Source organism: Podarcis vaucheri, assembly GCF_965113315.1.
Source record: "Podarcis vaucheri genome assembly, chromosome: 17".
Taxonomy (NCBI): Eukaryota; Metazoa; Chordata; class Lepidosauria; order Squamata; family Lacertidae; genus Podarcis; species Podarcis vaucheri.
Genome location: NC_138755.1, coordinates 27,824,277 through 27,840,938, shown reverse-complemented (window position 1 = coordinate 27,840,938; position 16,662 = coordinate 27,824,277).

The window sequence follows — 16,662 nt, the reverse complement described above, 5'->3', positions numbered from 1 at the left end:
AGGTCCTAAAGCCCGGCGCAAGGAGACAGGGGAGTCAGGGGGGTCAGCGTCAGAAGAATCCCGGAAGGGAGAGACCCAGGGGGGCAGAGGGACCCAGAGGAGAACTGTCAGGCGGAAAAGGTGGAGCAGGGCTAGGATATTAAGTTGGTGCGCAAGGGGCGGAGACTCAGAAGGAGCTTCGCCGACCTAAGCATAAGGCGTAGGGTTGCACGCAGCAGCTCAAGAATGGAGACTGTAACTCAATAAAGACTTTTAATCAACAACCGCTGGCTAGCGTGATCCTCTGTGAGCTAGGATCTGGAAGTAACCCTGACAGCCATGATGTAGTTACTCTGATTTTCCTCCAACAGCGCCCAATGCTTGCTCTTGTTCTGTCGGTGGTGTTGGTGCCACTTTCTCTGGACAGTCCAGTCCAAAAGGTAATCTTGCTATATCCAATATTCCTCTTTTTGGTGATCTTCTATCCAATGCTTTTTGTTCTGATCCTCTATCTGGTGATCTTCTGTCCAATGCTCCTGGCTCCTTTCCAGATTCTTTCTGCAGGTCTTCTCCGTAATCTTTCAGAAATTTTTCTTTATCCTCTACTGATCTTATTTTTATCTTTCTTCCTTTAAAGCTGAAGGATAGGCCTTGGGGAAATTCCCACCTGAAGATGATTCTATTCCTTCTCAGCAGGACAACCAAATCTCTGTAATTGGACCTGAGGTCCAAAAGGTGTTTCGGGATGTCTTTGAATATTTCCACTCTTGATTGCTGTATTTCCAAAGTCTTCTGGTAGTGCAAACCCAGAATTTTATCTCTCTCCTCTTTAGATCGGAGGGTAATCAAACAATCTCTTACTCTATTCTTCTTCCCTCCTCTTCCAAGTCTGAAAGCACTCACAATTTTAAATTCTTCTTGATCCAAATCCAGATCCCAAAAATCTGCAAACTCCTGCGTGAGAAAGTCTATCAAACCGTCCTTCTCCAATTCAGACACAGCTCTAATCCTCAAATTTACCTGTTTCTCTTTAAGTTCAATCATAGAAAGCGTCGACCTATGGTCCTCAAGTTGCCTCTGCAGGTCTGGTACTTTCTTTGTTTCCAGTTGTGTTATCTTAACTTCCACGCAGCAGCTTTTTCCTTGGCTTCCTCTGCGGTCTGTCAGATCAAAGTAGATTCCTGTAACAATTTCTCAATAGATTCTGTATTAGTATTGACCTTTTGTCCCAAATTATTTAAACTTTCTGTATTTTGATCAATTTTAGTAGAGGGGTGGTCTTCAAAAGCATGTGGGGCTCATTACCACATTTACACACATATATTGTGCCTCTACATCACACTGTCAGTAAGCAAAATGTCATGTGTGACATTGCTGATCTGATCTGGCAGGCTCCTCTTATGCAGTGTAATCTATTCATGCTTACTTGGGCATAAATTCCATACCCTCCAACAGCCAGTGTGGTGTTGTGGTTAAGAGCGGGAGTCTCGTAATCTGGGGAACCAGGTTCGCGTCTCCACTCCTCCACATGCAGCTGCTGGGTGACCTTGGGCCAGTCACACTTCTCTGAAGTCTCACAGCCCCACTCACCTCACAGAGTGTTTATTGTGGGGGAGGAAGGGAAAGGAGATTGTTAGCCACTTTAAGACTCCTTGGGGTAGTGATAAACTTCTCCTCCTCCTCCTCCTCTACATTTCACCAATGAAAATAGGGGCATCCTAAGGAAAAGTGGGACATTCCAGGATAAAAAAAAAAAAAAACAGGGATGGCATCTGTAAATCTAGGACTGTTTCCAGAAAATAGGGATACTTGGAGGGTCTGAAGTCCAAGATAAGTGTGCTTAAGATTGTAGTCTTAAGGCACTGACTGGTCTGTCAATACACTTTCTTCAGATATTCAGAATTTCCTCACACCGCCACAGAATCTTTCCCTATAATTCTGGAGACAATGATGAATCTACCGTATCTTTCCATCATATGTATTTAATTGATCTGAGATATAAATGGAATTTGTTATGGGGTAGGAATTTGTTGCTGTTGTTGTTCCTAACCATTTTACCAGCACTGCTCTTGAAAGAGAAGAATTGCTGAATTCTTCAGCTGAACCAGACCTGACTATTATTGACTGTGTAACATTAGAATGGCTTTGTGTGTTACACAAAATGCCACCGGCTGAATGGACAAATGGCTTGTAAATCCTGCAGGCGACACTTTCTTTAATGGGTGAATCCACTCTTCAACTGGAAACTCCCATTCTTCGAATTGTCCTAGATATTAGCTGTATTGTTTATTAGGAGGGTATTTACATCAGATGTCTTTGGAAAACATGTCCTTTGGGACTATAACTGTTGATTGCTAGTTTGGTAACTGTGCAAACTTGTAAATTATATACGGCTCTTTTTATTTATCTTTCAAGGTTTCTCATGAGTATATTTTTAAAACAAGAAACAAAACAAACTGAAACAATACAAGATATTGTATTATAATTTTTCTTTTTAAAAGATCCTTAACTGTGTTGATGACATATTGTACTACAAATTGTATCATAATTTAGGACAATAACATAGATTTATCATTTAAATGGTTGGTAAAATAGAGAGAAGGATCAGTTTCCAGATTATAATTCTCTAAGTGCATACAAATTTGAATGAACAGTAATTTTGGAAGGCTTTACAGAAGAATGGTTATTAGCATTAGTAGTTTCCAGTTTTGAGGCAGAAGTAGATGTTGAAAATGTGGGAACTAACTTAATTTTTAGTTGTAAAATGTAGCAAGCAAAAGTTATTTGTATGTAATCTTAAAATAAGAAATATACACCCAAATGTCGCCTAATGCATAAATCATGAAATCATTAGTGTGTCCTGTGGGAAACCTGATGAATGTTGCAGTTGTGATAAGATTATCTGCCACTGAACTTTGGCCCATCTCATCTCAACCTTTTTGAAATTTCTACAGATTTGGGTAATTAATTTATTTTCCTAACAAAGAGATTGAGTTATTCCTTGTGTCACTTTCGGCAAAATTCAGTGGCAGCCATGGGATAAAATGGACCAGAGACTTTTCACTAAAATTTTAATTGGTCCTGTTCATGTTCAACATCTTTAGGATTTTAGAGAGAGGAAGTTTAATATGGCATCTCTGAGACGGGTGCAACTTCTTAGGATGTTTTTTGTAGCAACAACTTCACTGGAGTCTTTCTAAGTCAGTAACTTTCTGGAAAAGTTCCAGGGTGCATGACTCTTTTTAAAACCAGTAGCAGAATGGTTCCGAGGCAGATCCTGAACAATTGCTTTGAAACAATAGGGTTACAAATGCATGAAGCATAACATTGTAATAGCATTTTGACAGATAAGGAATAGCAGATTGTATCATTTAATGTAACAAACCAGAGAGGAAGATGAAGGAAGTCAACTGGAAGGGGGGATGGAAAGTAGAATGTATGTTTGGAAATGATTTTGATATTTGTTGTTGTGGCGTTTGCCCTCCTAGGTGTGTGACATCATACTGGGTTCATAAGGAAAGGGTTAACTAATTGTAAAATGACTAACCAATGGAAACCCAAGGGGCAGAGTTAACTGTGTTTAAGCACAGAGGTTTTTTGGAGGAGTTAGAGTTAGAGTTACGGTGGTTGAGAAGACAGTCTGGAGTTAGAAGAGACAGAGAAGATAAGTCTTTGGGTTGGGCTAGTCTGGTGTGAGAGAGTGAGATAATTTGTTAAGAGGAGTCAGTCAAACAGTTGAGATAATCAGTCAGAAGGTATTAGGAAGGTATAGGCCAGTAAAGAAACTAAAGTTAAGATACTGACAGGAATATTATCTGAGAAACCAACTTGTTAATGATTGTAAAATAAACTTGGTTTTTTGGTTCACTTTTAACAACTGTCTGGACCCAGTGTTTTACCAGAGAGTAACTGGTTGGTGGCAGCGGGGAAATGAGCACAGTGGTGGCAAAGGGATAAATAGACCGTTAAACGTCCAGGGACCTTGTGTGATCGCCACAGTTGTTAGAAAAGAAAACTAATAAAAATTATATACAAAAAAAAGAAAGAAAGAAACAATGGGGTTACTGCGGAAATTATATTCAAGCTCAAGGGTGTGTGTTTTTTTCAGATCAGGGTTTTAGTGAATGAGCTAGCCCATCCACCTTGGCCAAGCAGTCTAGTAAACAGGGACGAAACTCTGTTCTATTTCTGACAGGGCAGCTCGGAGAGTTTGAAAGCCAGAGATTCAATATCTGTGTTGTTACTATGAGAGCTTGCCATGAAATATGCTGTAATCTTTGCCAGGGGTATGCAGTGCATTCCCCGGAGGATTTCCAACGCCGAAGAGCACTTCAGAGTGCTTAACGGTCTGTTCAGGCTTTACCTTATAAGGCTTTTTAGTTTCAGCACGGGGGAATGACAGCCACTCCAGGAGCCAGCCTTCTGGGAACAGATGACAGCAACCATTGACTCCTTTCTCGGGGCCAGATTCATTCTGTCTGCCTTGAACTGTTAACCTTTTTAGCTCCTGTCATGATAACTGGTTTAAGAATGTGAGCAGGGGAGAGCAGGAGCAAGATGTGGTACTCTGGATTTGCTTTTCATATTGTAGTGTGTGTGCACATGTGTGAAGACTATTTTTTACGTACAGGAAGACTCAGAAGTCTCATGGACTGGATGCATGTGTCCTGGAGAGGCACATGCCATGTTCACCCTTTGCTATATAGTGAGCACTTGGGTTTACATGCAGCAACAGGGGCGCTGTGGTCTAAACCACTGATCCTCTTGGGCTTGCTGATCAGAAGGTCAGCTGTTTGAATCCCCGCAACGGGGTGAGCTTCCGTTGCTGTGTCCCAGCTCCTGCCAACCTAGCGGTTCGAAAGCACGCCAGTGCAAGTAGATAAATAGGTACCGCTTTGGCAGCAAGGTAAACAACGTTTCCATGCGCTGCTCTGGTTTCAGTGTTCCGTTGCGCTGGAAGCGGCTTAGTCATGCTGGCCGCATGACCCCAAAAAACTGTCTGCGGACAAACGCTGGCTCCCTCAGCCTGTAAAGCGAGATGAGCGCCTCAACCCGAGTCATCTGCAACTGGACTTAACTGTCAGGGGTCCTTTACCTTTACCTTTTAATGCTCCCTTTACCTCAGCATATACATTTTCCGTACATTACTTGATTGGAGAACTTTGCTGCAAAATTCAGAGAGATACTATTTTCAGAGGGTGGCTGTTTTTCTGTTCTTGCATATTGTTATATAAAGTGAGAAAAAAGGGTGATCTGCCTTCAAATGTGAACTGAATCAAAATTCTCCCTTGTTCCTCTGCCTGAATTCGCATCTGTTTGGGGCCTACTGGAAAATATTCCCAAGCGCTGTTGTTCTTTAAAAAATTAACGAGTGAGCTGTGGTTTAACTCACAGTGCTATTTTAACATGAATGTTGCCGTTGCAGCCAGACCTGATGTCCACACAGGACTGTGGCTTCTTTTACTCTGCTGTCACATTTGTTCCCGCCCCCCACTCAGTGCCTTCTTTGTTTGCCCAGAAAATAATAAGAATGTCCTTTTTGTTCACTTTCCTGTGAGCTTTTGGCAAAGCACAGTCGTTCCAAGAGTTCCAACCACAGAGTCTTGCTCGGATATTCATTTTCCATAATAGATGTGAAGGTTACATGCTGTACAATTGCAAGCATGATTTCCATTACCCAGATATAAGTTGGGGATTTGTGGATTTGACTGCAGGCAATGCAGAGTGTTACGAAGCCATAGTACTAAGTTCTAAACGGTTTGGGACTCAAATACCCAAGGGAAGGTCTCTCATTATACCAGGCATAGGCAAACTCTTCCCTCCAGATGTTTTGGGACTACCATCATTCCTAGCTACCAGGACCAGTGGTTGGGGATGATGGGAGTTGTAGTCCCGAAACATCTGGAGGGCCGTGTTTGCCTATGCCTGCCTTTTACTATCCAAAGATCTTCAGAGCAGCCTCTTCTGTGTGTCCAGTGCCAGATTTAAATATAAGCTAAACAAGCTATAGCTTAGGGCCCCACTCTCTTGGGGCCCCCAAAAAAATGTAAAGGGAAAAAATCTTGATGTACATTTCCAGAATATAAGAAAAAAACACAAATAAAGTAAAACCTACATATAGCAACAGTGTTTTTTTTGTTGTGTAGGGTCCTATGGTGTAAGTAATGGGCCCCGCCTGCTAGCTTGCTCCCTAAAATATCACTGGTTTGCTCATTTCTATATATAGGGTACCTACATGTATATAGAGAGCCAGTGTGGTGTAGTGGTTAAGAGCGGTAGACTCGTAATCTGGGGAACCGGATTCACGTCTCTACTCCTCCACATGCAGCTGCTGGGTGACCTTGGGCTAGTCACACTTCTCTGAAGTCTCTCAGCCCCACTCACCTCACAGAGTTTTTGTTGTGGGGGAGAAAGGGAAAGGAGAATGTTAGCTGCTTTGAGACTCCTTTGGGCAGTGATAAAGCGGGATATTGAATCCAAACTCTTCTATATTCTGCTTGGACTGGTTGCATGGTAACATGTACAAATGGCTTTAGATACCTATTAGGTCCATAAATTACCATATAGGGCATATTCAACACAAAAAGCAGTGACAATTTGTTGTTGACAAAGGACAGCTGGACATATAAAGGGCCCCATTACTTTCAGTAGCTTAGGGCCTCAACAAACCTAAATCCAGCCCTGTGTGTGTCAGATATGCATTGTGTGGGAATGTGAAAATACCCTGCTGTAGTGGTACCACAACTGTGGAATCCGATCCCTTTTGGAAATGTACTTGGCGCATGGATGATTTACCAGTCCCTCCTATGAATTTTCAGTGCTTTAGTAAAACTGCAGCCTGCTCTGTGGTTTGTGTTAGAAGCCTCCCACAGTGGCTGGCAAAACCCAGTAAGATGGGTGGGCTATAAATTATTATTATCTCCTATTGTAACCTTAGTTTTTTTGTGATTTACAGCTGTTCTATGGAATTTTATGGAATCTGTACTTGTACCCCACCCTGAGATCAACAAAGATGAAGGGTGTGTTCTTAATGAATAATTTCTGAGAGTACTGTGTGCTAGAAATCAGGTTTTTAGCGTTGCAGCTCCAGCCCTCTGGAATTCGTATCCAAAGAAGTAATACAGGTTCCTAACACCTTGCTGCTGAAGACATTTTTTGTTTAAGAAGACTTCCCCTAAAGCTAGGGATGGAGGAGAAATTAGATTCATTCACATTTAAAGACAAATTTACTTAATATGCACTTTCCCAAACAAATATTGAACCAAATGAAGCCAGCCTTCAAAATTTGCAATTGTGAATTTTGTAAATCTGTTCTCCAGAAAAGTAATTTGTACAATACTGCACAGAGTAGTGTAAATAGTATATAAAATATATATATATTATGCAGAATTGCATCAAAAAACTGAATATTAGAAGGCATTCACACCATAACACTGGTGAATTGCACAAGGATTTTCATTTAACAAAAATTGCAAACTTATCTGGGAATGTCGAGCACTAAACCTAAATGAGAAACTGAGAGAAGCCAAAATTGACAGATTCACCCATCCCCTACATAAAGCACGACCCACTTATTTTATGCAATATTAATTGTGCAATTGTGAAAATGTTATGATTGCTGTTTAGTTTATTAAAACTGTAATCTTTTGCATTTTAACTGATTATATACAGTAGTTTTTGGTTGGAAGGGAAATCTAATTCAGAATAAAATTAAAGCCAAATCTATTTAACAGACACTTTCTGAAACAATACATGAACCGAAATACAGCTGTCATTTGAAATTCACAATTCTATGAATTTTGCAAAACATTTCTCCAGCCAACCAGTGTTGCAAAAATGCACGTTATTAGGAATAAATGTGCACATAAATGAAGATATTGGTGAAAGCAACATACATAATGCAATACATTAGGGAAAACTGTTTTGCAAAAAAATGTGTACGTTAGTCAAAACTGCATACAAAAAAATGTGTTTATTAGTGTGGTGCCACCTTAATGGCTGTAAATTCCAGTCCTGAATGTTTGGAGGCAGGACTGGTGTCCTTGCCAAACATACTGGGGAGATATTCCACCACCCAGCATTATTGATTTCTTCCTTGAGCCACCCTGTTTTAATCAGCACTAGTTAAATATGTCTAGCTACCATTTTAATTTCCCAGAATGCTCCAGAGGGATGCTGCATCATGGCCATTGTGGGAAATTTAAATGGTGCTTATGAGTTAGCCACCCAATATTGCTCAGAGTGTTGGGGTTCAAGCCTGCTGCTGCTGTCACCGGGAAAGTCCACTGATGGTCAGAAGGAAACTTCTAGTAGGGTCCCTAAACAGTTTTCCAGCTTGCAGAGGAGTTATATCACTGCATAGTATCATAGCAAGCAGAAAAATGAAACTGAAGTATGTAAACATAGTGGAGTGGCATTCCTAGGGGTATAAATAGAAACTAGGCTGCAAGCTTATTATACCTGTTGGAAGCTAGTTCTGAGTAACTCCTATTCTGTTTACTCCTCCTGAGTAAACATGGATATAACCCAGCTGCCAGGTTGCAGTTCTACGCACTCTTGCTTGAGAGTAAGCCATACTGTGATTTTTAGACGACATCTGAAGGCAGCCCTGTTTAGGGAAGCTTTTAATGTTTAAAAGGTTATTTTATTTTAATATTCCATTGGAAGCCGCCCAGAGTGGCTGGAGAAACCCAGCCAGATGGGCAGGGTATAAATAAATTGTTGTTGCTGTTGAAGAAGAATCAGAAGATCGGACTGCAAATTAGGGAGGGAATCCTGCAGTCCTCCAGATGATGCTAGACTCAAATGCCTATCCCATCAGCACCAGTTAGTGGTCGGGGTGGTGGAGTCCACAAATATCTGGAGGGCTGCAGGTTCCACACTCCTGCTGTAAACTCGAGTGACATAGAATTGTGGAGTTGGAAGGGACCCAGAGGTTCATCTGGTCCAACCGCCTGCAATGCAGGAATCTCAGCTAAAGCATCCATGACAGACAGCCATCCAACCTCTGCTTAAAACCTCCCAGGAAAGAGAGCCCACAACCTTCCAAGGGAGACTGTTCCACTGTCAAACAGCTCTTACTATCAGAAAGCTCTTCCTGATGTTTAATTGGAATCTCCGTTCTTGCAACTTGAAGCCATTTGTTCAAGTCCTACCCTCCAGAGCAGGAGAAAACAATCATGCTCCCTTTTCCATGTGACAGCCCTTGAGATATTTGAAGATGGCTATCATATCTCCTCTCAGTCTCTTCTTTTCCAGGCTAAACATACCCAGCTCCTTCAAGTGCTCCCCGTAAGTTCTGGTTTCCAGACTCTTCATCATCTTGGTTGCCCTCCTCTGCACATGTTCTAGCTTGCCAACATCCTCCTTAAATTGTGGTGCCCAAAATTGGACACAGTATTCCAGGTGTGGTACTATTATTTCCCTTGATCTGGACAATAGACTTCTGTTGATGAAGCCTAGATTAGAATTAGGTTTTGGGGGGGGGGTGCTGCTGCATCACACTGTTGTCTCATGTTAAGCTTGTGGTCCATCAAGACTCCTAGATCCTTTTCACATGTACTGCTAGTAAGCCATGAACTAACACCTGAAATCCCAGCTATGGAGACATGTTTTGTTGTCTTCAACTGAAGCCTTACTAAATATGAAATAACTTGCTGACCAGCACAGTAGGATGTCAGTAATGCAGGAATAAGTACAATGGTTTTCTTAAAGGATTTTGTATATCAAAATGCTTCCTTTCTTTTTGCTTGTCATTTGTAATCATGGACCTGAGTAAGAGAGCACTACATACATGTAGCAAGGTAAAGAGAAACTAAAAAAAGGTATAATACCACCACTTCCTAAAGCTTCAGGCTATTGGCATAGTTGCATCATTGCCAGATCTCGATAGGAATTATCTCATGAATTGCAAACAAGCACTACAGGAATTTACATTTTGGAAAGTCAAACACATAGGGCAAAATTAAACAAGCCTTCGATATCTGATACAGACTCATAGATATGCCATTTCCTCTCCTGGTGGCAGTCCAAATTCAAATGTAGAAAAAAACAGAAATAAAAAATGTGGGGGGGGGGGAAGGAAAGCAGAAACAATAACCTATAGTAATATATTTCCTCCTGTGGGGCAAAAAACAAGTCCGGTTAGTTAAAAGGGGTTGATTAAGATAGTATGGGTTAAACCTCCGCTTCTTGCATTGTAGTCATGATGCCCACAGAGGGGGGAAGTACAGTTGTATTTGCCCCTTTCAAAAAACCCCCACAGGTGGTCTGATCACCAATGTTCTGCCATTTTGTTTGGTAGCACTTTTAAAATTTGCAGCCATTCATAAGAAAACGGGGCGAAGAAGCTGAGATTGGCAATTTCATGCCCTCCGACATTCTTCAGGTGAAAATAGGGACATTTCTCATTCCCCCACAACTGACCTTCCTTGGCCCACCATTTTTTAGAATAGAATAGAATTTATTATTTATACCCCGCCCATTTGGCTGGGTTTCCCCAGCCACTCTGTGCAGCTTCCAACAGAGTATTAAAATAAAGAGGTATTTTGGTCTCTCCCCACCCTGTAGAGCATTTCTTATCAGAAGAAGGGCAAGTGTCGCCTCTACCACCACAATGGGGCACACATGCCCTCCGCTGTCTTGAGAAAACACCTTAACCCCCATTCTATTCTATTCTATTCTATTCTATTCTATTCTATTCTATTCTATTCTATTCTATTCTATTCTATTCTTTGGTAGATTTACCGAAATGAAAACACACACCAATAAATACATTTCAGAAAGGGGCAATATTATATGCGGACGCACAAAGCATTTTTAAAATAATCAAGACTCTTTGCACTCCGCTCCCCTCACACGAGGCTGGGTCGCAGCAGCAGCAGCAGCAGCCTTGCCTCTTCCTTGCCTGCTCTCCAGCAGCCGCCAGGAGCTGCCCAAGAGAGGAGGCAGGCAGCAGTGGTTATGGAGAGGTCATGGAGAGGCAACAGAACGCTCCCTTGCCACTGCCACAACCGCTCCGGACAAGCGCCAGCTCATCATCCTGTCTCAGCCTGGTGGTGGCAGCACTAAAAAGAGAAATAGGGACATTCCAGGATCAAATCAGAAGCTGGAATAGCTTTCTAATTCCAGAACATTCCCTGGAAAATTGAGGCACTTGGTGGGCATGGAATTTACGCTCCTGTTTCTGTTTCCATCGTAATTCTCCGGCATCCATATCCTGAAATGCCCTGCGAATGTGACAGGGGGGAAACAGAAGCCCCTTTCATGGGAGAAAGAAAACTCTAAAGGAATTGCAGGTCAAGTTTCTGCACAGCAGAGTAGAGAGTCCTTGTCCATGGAGAGTCATTCAAAGAAAACACACACACACACACACACACACAAGTGCGACTGCTTGCTTCTGCTAGCCTTAAGCTCCTCCTGAGTGGGCTTTATTAGATGTTTAAAGTTGATATAGAACTTGTAGCACCACCATGCTTGTAGAGGACACTGGCTGCCCATAAAATAACACATCATTAATAACATTAAATTTTAGGGAAGTGCTACCGCATGTAGATGGGTGACATGCCTCTTAGCCACTTTCGCTTATCATTGCTCTCATTTTAGTAGCTAATGTTTTCTTGGGGAAAGATCAGAGGGAATGTGGCAGCGCTTATCACTCAGCTGTTCTGACTAAAGGGCCTTGGGGGATACTTTCCCCCCATTAAAAGCCCATTATAATATTTTGGGAATTCTGCAGTCTTGCAATGCTTTGAGACTGGCTGGCTGGGCTATTTCTGCCTTTCTGAATAGTAACAATAATTGGATCACGGGATGGTGACATATGTCATACCTGCATGGTACGCGTTTGCTGAAAACCCACAAATGGGGACCACTGGGGAACTTAACATGGAAAGGCAGGTGGCAGTTTTTGAGATGGGAAAGTCAAATAGATAGTATTGCCAACAAGGTGTGGGAAATCTGAAGTGCTAGTCTCTGTTGGACTGCATCCTTCTCTGAGGAAATAAGAATTAAACTCCACTGGCATCTTCACCTTCCCCCCAAAGGTGCTGTGCCACACACACACACACACACACACACACACACACACACACTGGTACCTCAGGTTAAGTACTTAATTCATTCCGGAGGTCTGTTCTTAACCTGAAACTGTTCTTAACCTGAAGCACCACTTTAGCTAATGGGGCCTCCTGCTGCCGCCGCGCCGCCGCCGCACAATTTCTGTTCTCATCCTGAAGCAAAGTTCTTAACCTGAAGCACTATTTCTGGGTTAGCGGTGTCTGTAACCTGAAGCATCTGTAACCTGAAGCGTATGTAACCCGAGGTACCACTGTACATACACACACACACACACACACACACAAGTGGCGCATTCAACAAAATCTTGCAGTGTATACTGCTCCTTTTCAGGATTCTAGACAGACATGTATTTTTTCAAGGTATTCTTTTTCTCACTCTCAACCCTGGTTTATCATCCCCAATACACCATTAGCATTCTGTGCCCACTGAGTATTAATTTTAATTAATTTTAATATTATAGATATTAATTATTTGTATTTATATTGTTATGTGGAAATTGATCAGTTTGGTTATGCAGTTTTTGGTGTGTTTTATTTATTTTTATGACTACTTTGCTATGGTTATATTTAGGTCAATCTTTTCATATTGTGAGCCACCTTGAGCATTGTTTAAACTGTGAAAAGGCGGCATACAAAGAAATTGATGATGATGAGTATGCTCAGTCCCCATTTGGTTGTACTTTAGGTTATAATAATAATAATAATAATAATAATAATAATTTATTTATACCCCGCCCATCTGGCTGAGTCTCCCCAGCCACTCTGGGCAGCTCCCAATCAAGTGTTAAAAACAGTACAGCGTTCTCCCATTCCATGCCTCTGGTGAAGTTTTCTTTCTTTCTAAAGATGGTCAACAAATCCAGCAAAACCACATGGCGCAGCTCATGCTTGGGTGTTAAGTTTCCAGTCCTTCTGAGGTTCAGACCCTGAAGAGGCGGAGTCCGACTGCTCAAAGGGTGCATTTGGTGTAGTAGGAAGCAGAGCATGGCAGCAGCTGGTGATGTATGGAGTGATATATCCCCAGTCTCTCAATTTACCTTTCCTTACGGTTTAATTTTTACATAACTGACCAGTGGGGCCCCAAGACTCAAATGCTCAGTAGAAGAAAAGCAAACAGGTGTAGGGGTTGAGATGAAGCTGTAGCATGAAGAAGATTTCAGCTCCCCCACCAGCAGCGGAACTAGCCGTTCGGGCACCAGGAGTGGCACACATACCCGGGGGTGGGGCAAGCTGCCCAAGGGGGGGCGATCGACACCCAGGGGGCAATCAGTGCAGCGATCTGCCTAGGGGGCAATTGCCATGGCGATCCGCCCAGGGGGGATTTTGTCACCCCCCTCAGAGATGACACCCAGGGTGAGCCACCACCACCCATCCTACTTCCCTGTCCTCCACCCTTAGTTCCATTCCTTAAATCACCCACAACCTCCAGTTTATATTAATTTGGTTAACAACCAAACATTTGCACACGTTCTGCCACCAATGCATCTAGTTTAGCCCTAAATCTCTAGCCCTTTTATGCATCGGAAATAGTGGCACGGATTCCGCTCATTGTTAGGGAGCTCAGCACCAGGTCTGCGGTATGAATTTGGCACCAATTGTTTTTCCTTTTCCCTGTCCCTCTTGCTTTCCTGATCAGGTTCCTTGTTGGACCCTGAAGGGTGAATAAAACTGTAGCCATTCCAGTGTGTTTCTAATCTCGTCGTTTGTCTGAACTGGCTCTCTGCCACTTGGGCTCCAGCTCGGAAATAGAAGAGTCTAGTATTCTGTGTGGTCACATTTGCTTCTGTTGGGAGAATCTATTGTGTAACTGATTTCCTAGAGCAGGCTGCGCCTTACCAAAGAATAAAGCCAACTAAGCTGTGTAGAATTTAATATATTGTACTTCTTTATAACTTACCTTTCAAGATTCATCAGATGAAAATAGGGACAATATTATTATTATTATTATTATTATTATTATTATTATTATTATTAACCTTCAGTATTGTCTCTGGTATTTTACAAGGCACAAGATTACGGGCCTTGTACTGGGGTACCTGGGATAATAGGGATGCAGGTGGTCTAAACCACTGAGCCTCTTGGGCTTGCCTATAGAATGTCGGCAGTTTGAATTGCCGTGACAGAGTGAGCTCCCATTGCTCTAACCCAGCTCCTGCCAACCTAGCAGTTCGAAAGCATGCCAGTGCAAGTAGATAAATAGGTACCGCTGTGGCGGGAAGGTAAACGGTGTTTCCATGCGCTCTGGTTTCCATCATGGTGTTCTGTTGAGCCAGAAGCAGTTTAGTCATGCTGGCCACATGACCCGGAAAGCTGTCTGTGGCTAAACGCCGGCTCCCTCAGCCTGAAAGCGAGATGAGCACTGCAACCCCATAGTCGCCTTTGACTGGACTTAACCATCCAGGGGTCCTTTGCCTGGGATAGTTCAGTTGGTAGAGCATGAGACTGTTAATCTCAGGATTGTGGGTTCGAGCCCCAGGTTGGGTGAGGAGGTTGGTATAGATGACCCTTCTGGTCCATTCCAACTCTACCATTCTATGATTCTATGATCTTCGGTCTGTGCCCCCAAGTACCTTCTACATTTTGTCCCATTTAAATCAGGCCAAATTCAACAGAATGTAAATATCTTTAAAACCATGTGTTATTTCTTAAACTAGGTTGGCACTCTTGAAGAATGGCCATAACCACCCTGAATCTCCACCCTACGCCTTCCAGATTCTTTGATCAAGGGCCTATTTTCAACAAGATGTGTCAAATTCTTGTTCTTGCTGAAATATTCCGTGTTTAATGCCATCATTTCCCATTAAGGGTGTAGTCAGCCATGTGCCAAGTGTCAAGGAAGGGTGGAGTCAATCTGCCTGTTCCTCTAGCTGGTCAATTTTGTAAAAACAAAACCATAAGATTTCAACTGAAGGATTTCTGGGCAACTATAAGTAGGCGCTTTAAAATAAAATTAAAGGGAGCAGAAGGATTATGTTCCTCCAGACACAAATTGCAAAGCCAGGCAAAGCCAAACATTGAGGACATGTTCCAACCTTCTTTCCAGTCACTTGCTCTACAGGAGAACTTGTCTTTGCTTATCTGGCTTCGCTAAGTGCTATGGGTGACTAAGAGAGATCACCACTTCAAAGTGGTTAACTACTATGTTGTGACATAACTACTTGGTAACTTGACTATCTTGGTGAGCCAATGAGTCCACAGAATGCTGACATACCTAGGTTGCCAGAAAATAGGTTGCCTGGGTGGTTTGGCCTTTGGGCTATCTTCTAAGAATATTTATTGATTTCTTACTCATTTAAACATTTATAACCAACTACCCTATAATTTCTTCTTCATGGATCACTGCCTTGCCATGGCGAAGGGGCTTGAATAACTCAGAGAAGCTATGAGCTATGCCATGCAGGGCCACCCAAGATGGACAGGTCATAGTGGAGAGTGTTGACCAAACATGATCCACCTGGAGCAGGAACCTGCAAGCCACTCCAGTATCCTTGCCAAGAAAACTCCATGGACAAAGACAACAGGCATATAAAAGTTATGACGCTGGAAGATGAGCCTCTCAGGTTGGAAGGCATCCAACATGCTACTGAGGAAGAGCGGAGGACAAGTACAAGTAGATTCAGAGCTGATGAAGCGGCTGGGCCAAAGCCAAAAGGTCGCTCAGTTGAGGATATGCCTGGAAGCGAAAGGAAAGGCCAATACTGTAAAGAAAAATATTGCATAGGAACCTGGAATGTAAGAACCATGAACCTTGGAAAGCTGGATGTGGTCAAAAATGAGATGGCAAGAATAAATATTGACATCCTGGGCATCAGTGAACTAAAATGGACGGGAATTGGTGAATTCAGTTTGGCTGACCATCATATCTACTACTGTGGGCAAGAATCCCGTAGAAGAATGGAGTGGCCCTCATAGTCAACAAAGAGTGGCGTAAGCTGTACTGGGATGCAATCTCAAAAATGATAGAATGATCTCGATATGAATTCACGGCAGACCTTTTAACATCACAGTAATCCAAGTTTATGCACCAACTACTGGTGCTGAAGAAACTGAAGAAACAATTCTATGAAGACTTACAACACCTTCTAGAAATGATAGCAATGAAGACGGTTTGGAAACTTCAGCTGGTGCAGAATTCAGTGGCCAGGTTGCTCACTGGGGCAAGATGGTTTGAGCATATAACATTGATCCTGGTCTGACTGCACTGACTAGCAGTTAGTTTCTGGGCCCAATTCAAAGTGCTAGTTTTGATATATAAAGCCTTACTCAACTCAGGACCACAGTACCTCAAGGACTACCTCTCCACATTCCAGACTCTGCGTTCATCATCTGAGACCCTTCTACATGTGCCTCCTCTACGTGAGGTCCAGAAGGTGGCAACACAAGAAAGGGCCTTTTCTGCAGTGGCTTGTGGAATACTCTGCCATGGAGGCTTGCCTGGCGCCTTCATCACATCTCTTTAGGTGCCAGGTGAAAACATTTCTCTATAACCAGAGCTTTGGCAGATTAAACAATCCATGGCCTTTTAAATGCGTTTGTGTGAGTGGAGTTATTTGTTTATCTTTGATTAAATTTTATTACGTATTTTGTGTTCCCATTTTGTATTTTT